We start from the raw sequence: 11,822 nt of genomic DNA on the forward strand, positions 1-11,822 counted from the left end.
CTTTTAACATCGCCTTTCCGCGTGAGGGATTTAGGGAAAACCTATGATATGGCATTCCACTTTCACCTGCATGAATTTACTTCAAGCAAAAAGGGAGTTTTCAGACTGAAGGACAAACGATATCGGGATTTCGCACAGAAGCATTCGATCTAAAGCAAACCATTCACCAGTCACGCTTGCACAAATAACAGACCAGGGTAACACAATGCACAGTATTGATAAAACAGCCCAGTTCAAGCGACAAGCGACACCTGCAATTTGTCGTTCAGAAGATGTTGTTTATTTTTTAATGTTGGTTTCCAAGAGAGACGTATCACTGCAGTCTGAAAGCTTCCTTTCGAACCAATTCACCACGAGAAAATGCACATGTCGCATGGACTGAACTATTGTTTTCTCAGTACCATACGTCGTGTCGCCTTATTCTGTTGTACTCGTATGCAAGGTGAATTGTTTCCTTGAGAGTAAAGGGGCTGTTGCTTGTCGCTTCGGTGTGTAATCTCCGTGCCACTTAAAATACAGTGATTCCTCAGTGATCAATGAAATTTTTCGACTGAAGGGACACGACAAGCTGCACGTGTCACTCAGATTCCAAATGGCGTGTATTGTGTTGCCTGAGACTTGATTTCCCATGTGCGGTAAATGCTTATTTATAGACTAAATGGTGCCTGTGTTGCTTGTCACTTCGGTACGAACCACTGCTGTCGCGTGTTGCTTCGGTTTGAAACCTCACTAAGAGGCGTACTTTCACCACAACACAATATGCAGATAAACGATCAACATGCTTGTAATAAAATGCAAGTCGTAAAAAATCTTTCCGAGAACCAATCCTTTCTCGTTCTGCTTGTATCAACAGGTTTAGTCTCTCTGCATCCTTCGGAAACCTACAAAGTGATACTTGACTCAATAAATTTGCTCCCGATCGAACTATGCAACCATATTTCCTTGTAAAAGAATCTCCACTTTGCCCTTTCATATTAACGTCCATAGCATCGTAAGCATAATCAGTTGTTCGAGGGGGGCCAGATGAGTGCGCATGCTCCGCAATAGCTCCACCTTTAACACAGTCTATGACATATATACTATTGATGATGTCAGAGAAGTGGACAGATGTACAATAGTTAGCTAGTCTTGCCTCTACAGTTGTACAAGAAACTAACTTTTACCTCAAAATACACTAAATTCACATTTTGTTATTGACTTATAAAGGGGGATTCAAAAAGCGTGACGGTTTGAAATTGCTCGGCATGTTATTGACTGATTGATTAATTTGGTGTTGAAGTTCACTTTATGCACAGTAAAGCTAATCGAGACTGGACCTACAGTTTAAAGTGGAATCCAAAGCACTATGTGCCTCCACCGGGTATCGAACCTGGGACTCCTTGATTACAAGGCAAATACGCTACCACTGCGCCATCGGGGAGGCCCTCTCGGCATGTTGTTGTTACGTGGTTGGCAACAATGGTGTGTAGTGCATTGTATTCTGTGAACCTTCAGTTTTAAAAAAACGTTGGTTGAGAATCATTTGCCATATTGTTGTCAACTGTGCACCATCAGAATTCAGTCTGTGTGTGAACATGGAACGCTTCACAACAGAATTCAGTCTGTGTGTGAAGATGGAATGCCTCACAACGGAGCAACGTGTGCTAATTGTGAAAACGTTTTATCAAAACTGAGAAAGTTGTGCTGCAACTGTCCGACGACTTCATGCGAATTTCGGGCATGATGAAGCACCGAATGAATCAACAGTGCGCAGACATGACAAAGTTCAATGAAACAGGTTCAACAGTCAACTGGAAAACATCTGGGCGTCCGCGTTCCGGTTGGTCTGTTGAAAACATTGCATTGATTTCGTGAAAGTGTGATCGTTAGTCCAAAGAAATCGGTTCATCTTCACTGCGGCAAATTCTTGTCCATGATCTCCATTACCACTCCTATACAATTCAGTTAACCCAAAAACTGAAAATGCCCAATCACCAGAAGAGGCTAGCGAGATTTTGTTGGCTGGTTTCTGAGATGATAACAGAAGGACGATGGCTTTGCGAGGAAAATCTTCTTCAGCAAAAGAGCACACTTCCACTTAAAGGGTTTTGTCAACAAGCAAAATTGCCATATCTGGGGATCAGAAAATCCATACACGCTTCATGAAAGGGAAATGCATCCACAGGGAGCGATGGTTTGGTGTGGCTTTTGGGCATGTGGTGTCATCGGCCCTTATTTTTTTGAAGATGAAGCAGGACAAGCAGTGACAGTTAATGCAGATCGATACCGTAGAATGATCAGAGATTCTTTGTGGTCTCATTTCGATGCAATGGACATTGAACAGTTACGGTTTCAGCAAGACGGCACGCGACTTGCCACACATCCAGCAAAACAATTACATTGCTTCAGGAGAAGCAATCGGCTCATCTCGCTTTGTGACGACCAGCAATGGCCCCCAAGGTCACGTGATTTAACCCCCTTGCAATTTTTTCCTTTGGGGTTATGTTAAATTTTTGGTGTATGTCAATAAACCCTGAAACATCGGCGAGTTGAAGGATAAAATTCGACAAGTTATCGGCGAGATCGACGTGCAAGTTTGTGAGGCTGTGTGTATATATTTCACAAAGACAGCTTTGTCGTGCCAGGAAAGTAGTGGGGGTCATATGCCCACTATCATTTTCCGTACTTGAAATGGGAAGTTTTGATTAACATGTTTCTGTCCTTGGTACATGTATGAAAAAGTAAAGTTCGTATTTTGATATATTAAAACTGGCGTGCTTTTTGAATCACCCTTTATATTACTGTACTAGCTTTTGGAAACAAAATCAGGATGCTATGAATTTCTCTTATAAATAGCTGGAAGAGAAGTGTTTTACTTCATGGCACAGCCAGGATTCTTTCTTGAAGGGGGTAGGCTTCATGTGGCCAAAACACTAGTTCATGATACTTGTAGTATTTTTTGCTCGATACAATTTTCTAAAAAACAATTAGGTTACACATATACACACACACACATATTCAACACATACTGTTTTGGAGAATTGTTTAAAGGATAGTAAATGCTCCTCTTTTGGACTTTTAAGATGGTTACGGCTTGAGCCCTAAAAAACATCCCATGGCTGCTCCAGGCCAAAATTCAATCGAAAAGTCGCTCACAGTCGCCTTCGCGACTAATATATTTAAGCAAATTTACCATTTCAATTTTGGCAGGCAACTTGGATCTCTAAATTGTCATTGTTGACCCAACATAACAAGGTGAATTGGAATCTACTAGAAAGGAATACCAAAGACCCCACTCTGAAAGAGAGTTAATGGAGGGGAGATGGGACACTGTACAGCTGGCAGCCGACGAGAAGAGCGCTGGCAGAAGAGGTTTGACGTACTGCCAGGCGACTCCACTCTTTTGCATGGGGGAGGTGCTCTTCCGCCAGAACTCTTGTCGTCAGATTGACAATGACCCGCTAAGAAGAAAACAAGACTTCCTTCTTCCCGACCACCCCCAACCACCCCTAAATTCTGCAAATGAACCTGACCCTCCCTTTCCCTTTGTGCCCCGTCTCCCTTCATTCAGCGATCTTCTCGTCGGCTGCCGGCTGTACTCACTGAAAATGTTCCATGCAATGAAAAACCAATTGGAAGGGCTTAGCCCAAAACATAGTTGCCACATGGACACGGAGTTCAGTTTTAATGTTAGTGGACTTCGAAATTATTAATAATAATTTTAACAATACCATTTACTTTTGATATGCCACTGAACATAACTTTCTTAGAACTTTTCATGGAACAAAAACTCTTTTTAAAATAGATCATCAGTGCTTGAAGTGGGGGTGACATGTGGTCAGCGTGACGAACCCCCACAGTTTGCATGGGTATGTTATCCCGTTAAGAAAACTTTTATGAAGTACCCTCCCACATCTATGATAATTTGCATAAACATCCCTCCTCCACCCAATACAATGTCTCCAAGTTAACCCCTTCCCTGTGGCAATCTTGAAGGGAAGTGCATCCAAAAAGAACTCATCTATATATAGATGCAACTGCAAATTTGCTTCATCATAAATAATGCAAAAAAATAACTATAAAAAGACTTTCCACAAAATGAAGCTAAGATAAACAATGTATATATAGACTCTGCTGCAAATAAATATTCCATATTAGATAAGGTAAAAGGTAAAGTTCCCCCTGCATACAGCACCATGCCATGAAGGCACATTAACCTTTTGATTACCGAACCCATTTTGTCATTTAAGCCCCCCCCCCCCAGAATGGACCAATTTTTAGCAAAATTCAGAGTTTCATTTAGATGACTGTAAATCGGAGGCTAATTGCCCTAGACAGACAAATGATACGTATATCGTTATATGCAGAATGAACCATAGATTTGGACTATATACAATTTATGCACATTGAGTATATATATATATATGGAGGGGGGAAGGAACCTGAAAATTCCAATATTTATGAAGAAAAATGCCCCCCTTCCCTGGACAACAAAGTACAGGACATTGTCAAAATACACATGGAAATGATTGCAGGCATGTTTAGAACAAGAAAATAATTGGACTATTATCATATGAGAAGTAGAACACGACTTGAACCCCACTCCTAAACGACATGTCTGTGCCCCACTGAAACTTATCAATGCACAGCCACGCATTACAAGAACTTTTTGCTGCACAACCACGATTGTGAGTGACTCAGAACCATGGAACTTCTTAGAAGTGTGTTATCAGTCTATTTTTGGACGTTGCCAGTCACATGACGAACACCTGTACTCTAGAATAGGATTTTTTTTTCCGCTTTGATTGTTCCCTTTGTTACACCCCTCCTTCCTCCGCTCCTTACTTCCCCCTCTTTTTGCCGAAACTGAAAGTACTTGGTAACATCCTGCTACCGACAAGCAAACTATTCCCAAATCGAGGTTCAACTGCATTATTCTAGTGGAACAAAAATTCCGGCCTTTGATGGGAACAATGCTTTTTTTCTTCAGAAAAAGCCGACATAAGAAGCTCCCATTTTCCTACCTTTTTTGGAACACCAAGACATGCAAGATTCCTTGCGGTGCAATATATGTGTTAACAACAATATAAAAGAAGAAAATCGCAATTCGAGCGAATAATAGCGACATTATGACATAAAAACTAGGAACATGTCAAAGTATCTCGATCGAGATACCTGGTCCCCGAGGGGTTACAGGAAGTATCTCGATCGAGATACCTGGTAAACAAGAGGTTAAGGGGATTTTGGGGTAGACCCCCACAACATATTCTCGATCTACAGTATATTCACGGTGTCATCTGCACCATGCTCTGGCTGCCTTTATCCTCCAAATACCCACTTATCAGAGGCTGGGTGAGCCCCAGGAATCGAAGCTAGGTCTCCCGCATGGCAGTCAGACACCCTACCAACTAGACCACCACGGCTCTAAGTCCATATCACAAAAACATATTTTTCAGGAACTGACAAAGTATCAACAATGGATTGTTTGAATGCCATAGCCCACATAGACTACTGAAAGCACAAATAATTGGTGTCTATAAAAATGACTTGCCGCAATACATAACCGTTAATTTTTAAATACCATCTATATATAGATGCTCTGCAAAAAAGGCCCAATTTTAGAGTCTCTACATATAGCTCCACCCCAGTTAATAGGTTAATCCACACAAGCAATCTACTTCACATATCATATACTCCACCAAACATACTCGAACTAGGAACTAGGAAATAGGATCATAATAAAATCACAACACACTTGAAAACAATTGGTTCGACAAAAAGGTCCACAAAATATCAATAATAGAAAAAAATAATTTCACAAAATCACCCAATATAATGCACCCTGTGCGCAGGCCGGTAGCTAGAATTGATCTCCAGAGGGGCTTTGTAAACACAGCCTTTTTTTTTAAAAAAAAATAACAGTATTAAATGAAGATATGTGTGTGTGTGTGTGGGTGGGTGGGGGGGTCATTAACTTCTATAAAATTTATAAATACGAGGGTCACTATTTATATTTTGAGCCTTGGCAACACTGATTGAAGTTAGGTGCAATTTGACGTTTGCACGGAATCGTCTGGCATTATTGACCATAACGTACTTCAAATGTTTTGTCAATAGCTTCATTTGTGTTGTTTATGTTGCCTTGGAGATTGCGCGACAACAATAAAATGGAATTAACTCGTGAACATTTTCGTGCGATGATTTTCGACGTGGATTATCAAGACAAGAGTGCATCGATCAACTTACTTCCACATTTGGCGATGAAGCCCCATCCTTTGCCACTGTGAAACGCTGGTATAACGAATTTAATTGTGGCCGCCATTCGCTCACCGACGAGATTCGCGAAGGTCATCCAAAATCAGTTGTTGTTCAAGAAAACATTGATGCTGTGCAAAACCTAATACTGCAATATCGTCATGTGACATAGTGTGAGATTGAGGCAACCATAGGCATTAGTTCCACCAGCATATATAAAATATTACATGATCATTTAGCTGTGAGAAAGGTATGTTCTCGTTGGATCCCACACAATTTGACAAAAACTCAAAAAGACGCTCGCGTCAATTGGTGCAAACAAATGCTCAATAAATACAATCGTGGTGCTTCAAATGACGTATATAAGATTGTAACAGGTGACGAATCATGGATATATGCATATGAGCCGGAACGTAAACAGCAGTCGACTGTATGGGTGTTTCAAGATGAACCCAATCCAATAAAAGTTGTTTGCGCTCGAAGCACATCGAAACAAATGGTCGCCTGTTTTTTCGGGAAAACTGGTCATGTGGCAACTGTGCCTTTAGAGGAACGTAGAACGGTCAACTCTGAATGGTACACAACAATTTGTTTGCCAGAGGTCTTCCGTCAAATACGGAAAACAAACAAACGCCGTCGGATCATTCTTCATCAAGACAATGCCAACTGTCACACATCTCGTCTAACAACCCGACTTTAAGAACAGTCAAAAAATCGAACTGATGGGTCATCTGGCATACAGTCCTGATTTGGCACCCAATGACTTCTTCTTGTTCCCGAATGTCAAGAATAAATTGCGCGGACAACGATTTTTGTCGGCGGAAGATGCCATTGATGCATTCAAAAACCATATTATGGAGGTGTCTCAAGAAGATTGGAAAAACTGCTTTGACAAATGGTTCGAACAAATGCAAAAGTGTATTGACCATAAAGGAGAAAACTTCGAAAAACAATAAAGCAGTTTTCAATGCCAAATTCCTGTTTTTTCATTGTTAGGCTCAAAATATAAATAGTGACCCTCGTATCATACAGATACTACATTTTTCTCCATCTTTGAAACCATCTCTTGAGGTGTTATACTGAACGCAACTCCAACTGGCGGCTGGGAAACAGCGAATCAGCGATCAGTTGAATTTTCTTCAACTGAGATTGGGGATTATCGAGTCACAAGGTACCAAATGTTGTTCGCGGGACGAAACAAATGAGTGTTGGGTACACCACATGTTGCCAAACGTACCGTAAAGCAACTGTATTGTCAGCACCAGAAATCCGCGGGGTTAGTGCTACAACTGTACATGCGGTCCTGAACGATGAAGTTTCTGGAAGGACCACCCACAGGTCGGAATGCAGGCGGACACACAGTCATATAAAGACAACTGGCACAAACAGGAGTACGCTTGGCAACGTTGCTTCGAGATAGTGATGTGATCCCTTCAGCTTTTATTTCGCAACTGAGTTTGTTGACACCCATCGGACCACATGCCCCCGAAAATGATTGGGGGCCAGAAAGGGCCAGAAATAGCCTTCAAGGTCAGCCGCCAGTTGGAGTTGCATTCAGTATAATTGATTGATCATGATTTATCATCCCTTACAGTAGATGTTCCAAAACTTTTTTGTTTCACGGCACCCCTACTGTTTCAAGATTTTTCCGTGGCACCCTAGTCAGAATGTGGGCCTATCTTGCACTTGCAATGCCCAATTAGTGTGGTTAGGTTGCTTGCCTTAGTTAAAAAATATACACATATTTGGTCTAGGAATTAATTCGTGCGGTTGTTACGCACACATTCAAGCTGTAGTTCAAACACAAAATACATAAATACCTTAAGAAAAATATTGTCCATCGCGAGCCACCACTTTCGCCCATCTGTCAGGCAAGTTACGGATTCCGTGGCGAAAGAAGTCCTCATCCTTTGAAGCGATCCAGTCAGAGACCCATTTTTCGATATCTTCTGAAGAAGTGAACCGCTGTCCAATCAAATCGTTATTCATGCAATCGAACAAGTAGTAGTCCGAAGGAGCAACGTCTGGTGAATACGGCGGGTGGGGTAAAACTTCCCATCCGACATTTTCTAAATAGGTTATGACCGGTTTTGCAACATGTGGGCGAGCGTTATCATATTGAAAAATAAGTTTATCATGTCTGTTCTCCCATTCTGGTCGTTTCCTGGCCAGAGCTTGCTTCAAACGCATTAATTGTCATCGATAGCGTTCTCCATAAATAGTTTCACCAGGTTGCAGCAACTCATAGTACACCACACCTTTCATATCCCACCATATGCACAGCATAACCTTTGCACAGTGAATATCTCATTTCGGTTGTGATGGACCTGGCTTTTTTCGTTTCGGGTTCTCGTAATGGATCCACTTCTAATCGCCAGTAACAATGCGATGCAAAAACCCCTTCTTTTCTGTCTTTGAAGCAGCAATTTGCAAATGGTTTTTCGTCTTTCAACGTCTCTGTCTTTCAATTCATGTGGAACCCAATGTGACATCTTTTGAATCATTCCCATGGCTTTGAGGCGTTTGGAAACTGTTGTTTGATCAACACCTAATGCTTCTGCACATTCTTCCTGCGTTTGAGACGAATCCCGATCGAGCAATGCTCTCAATTCTTAGTCTTCAATTTTTTTTGGCTGTCCAGGTCGCTCTTGGTCTTCCAGCCCGAAATCACCACTTCTGACACGTTCGCTCAGCTAGCGCATGGTCACCATACACTTCCACCAAAATACGATGACTTTCGGTAGCACTTTTCTGCATGTTAAAATAATGAAGCAGAACACCCCGCAAAAACACTTTATCTGGCACAAACTGCGCCATGTTCAGTTGACTACAAAATGCTGTTGTTGACGCGTCAATCAACTGCCCTATACTACGAACGATGCGTGCTGACAGGAGTTTTCAACGCATGTGTGGATACACGGAACTGTGGGACGATACGCTCATTACGCCATCTCTTGTCCAGGCGCACGAATTAATTCCTAGACCAAATATTTCAAATTCAGAAACATTTTACATGTAAAAAGTACTAAGCAAATATTTGGAACAATATAATCATTTCAGTGAAAATAATGTAACATTTTGTGGCTCCCCTAAAACCCAGCCAAAGCACACCATGGCACCGTGGCACACACTTTGGGGACCACTGCACATTCAAATCTACTTTAGATGATAGAGATATGTATATCACACACAAAAAAATGCACAATATTCAATCACATTGCCTACAGTACATTTCACCCACGGTGGATGCAATAACACTCCCTTCGTTCCCAAAACTTGGGAGCTGTTGACTTTTGATGCAGATGCGAAGGGAATTTGCATGATAATATCAAAGTCACAGATTTCTGTCTAAACAGGAGGTCACAAAAAGGGGTAGCGAAAATACAGTTAAAGAAGCCCCCTATGAAGGAACTTTCTAAAGTCTAGTTAATCTTTTAAATATTTGCAGCTACTTAGAATTCTGCTCATAAACAAGTTGAGCGAATGAAATAGCTGCTGTTCATGTTCTGTGGATTTATCCCATTTTCACTCTTCACTGGAACAAATTACACAAAATAGTTTTACTTAATGTCAAGGGGGGCTGATGGCAGTGCCAGGGGGGGGCTAACGGCAGGTCCAGGGAAGGAGCTGAACCCCCTGGCCCCTGCCTGGCTATGGGCCTGCCTGTGCGACAGAAGAGGGGCACTGGCCATTAGAGCAAGGGGAAAATTGCCCCCTGGGCCCCATCTCCTGCTGAAGTGATTAACTATTACAAGAGTCCAGCACAGTGACTATGTGGTCTAAGACATCATCAGGCTCTGGCTACAGGACGTGTGCAGGTTCGAGTCTCCAGGGGGAAGCTTCTCCTGAGATTTCAACCTGTACACATGGACTGGTGGCCACCCACCATCGTGAGGAAATTGGGGAGATACGAATGAGTAGCGTAACCGGGTCATGAATGAGAAATTTCAATGTCAAGAACAACTTTCTCATGCTCTTCAACTTCCTTCCCTCTTCTTCATTTCAAGTTAGAATTTTGCTTGTATTCTCCAATAGGAATGTTTCATGGATGTCTACAATCTGGGGGTTCATCACGCTGACCACACATTACTCCGTAACTGGTTGGATGATGTCTCATCTCTTCCTGGGGGATAGCATCACCCTCACTCCCACTAGTTTATGGAAAACTCAGGTCCATGTTTCAAAAAGCAACTTGAAGGCTTATGTCTTCTTACCCACAAAAATACAATTTTCCATGTTTTGCAGTTGCATGCTCATAGCCTACTATGTACAGGAGATGGACAAAAATATGGAAACACCTGGTATAAAACAGGTAGCCATTTCAAACACGATTTGCATCTGAATGGTAGGTGGCGCTGTGGTCACTGGCACTTCCTGCGAGGTATACACCCTAGCCAACCTGACAGATGGGCCAGTTACAGTTCAGCGACCGGTCCGTTCAGGTTATCGTGAATCTTGTCTGAGCTGACAGAGTTTCAAAGAGGGCAAATTGTGGGTGCGCATATGGTGGAAGCTTCCGTGACGAAAGTAGCGGAAATGTTTGGTGTATCAAGAGGCACAGTCTCGAAGATCATGACTGCCTACGAGACTTCCGGATAAACCGCATCAGCGAAGCACCAGCGTGGATGCAAGTGTGTGTTGCGTGACAGAGACAGATGCACATTGGGTAGAATTGTGACCAAGCAGATGATCACCACTGCTCCAAAAGTCACTGCTGAGCTAAATACAGTGCTTACAAACCCTGTTAGCGTCAAAACAGTCAGAAGAGAACTCCACAAGCAGGGTATTCATGGCAGATCTGCAATTCCCAAATCACTCGTGACTGTTGACCATGCTGCTAGAATGAGACAGTGGTGCAACGCCCATAAAAACTGGACAATGGAGCAGTGGAAGACTGTAATCTGGTCAGATGAGTCATCCTTTACATTGTTTCCAACTGCTGGCCGAGTGTACGTGTGGAGAACACCAGCACAAGCGTACGATACAGACTGTCTGTTACCGAGAGTGAAGCATGGCGGTGGTTCAGTGATAATTTGGGCAGCCATCTCCTGGTATTCTGCCGGACCCATCATCACGCTGCATGGACATGTCACTGCCAGGGACTACGTAACCATCTTGAGTGACCAGCTGCATCCCATGGTGCAAACTTTGTTCCCAGATGGTGATGTCGTGTTTCAAGAAGACAGAGCCCCTGTTCATACAGCTGACATCGTCCAGGACTGGTTTGATGAGCACGAAGATGCAATGTCACATCTGCCATGCCTCCACAATCGCCAGACCTTAATATTATTGAGCCCCTGTGGTCGGTTATGGAGACCAACGTGCGAGCCCGCTACCCACCACCATCGTCTCTACAACAACTTGCAGCTGCTTTGGAGGAAGAATGGTACAACATCCTTTTGACAACCATACGAGACCTCTATATATTTCAATTTAATTTCATGTATATCTTATTTCTTTTAAGTTCAATCTTTCTCTCTCTATCTCTCTTGGTTGGTGGCTCTTTCTATCTCCTGTCTGCTTGCAGGAAAATCTTCAAAGTTTCTATTAACGAACTTACTACATGTAAAAAAGTTCTCGTTCAAACA

Source organism: Lepisma saccharinum, chromosome 16 (assembly GCF_977018435.1).
Source record: "Lepisma saccharinum chromosome 16, izLepSacc3.1, whole genome shotgun sequence".
NCBI classification, from domain to species: domain Eukaryota; kingdom Metazoa; phylum Arthropoda; class Insecta; order Zygentoma; family Lepismatidae; genus Lepisma; species Lepisma saccharinum.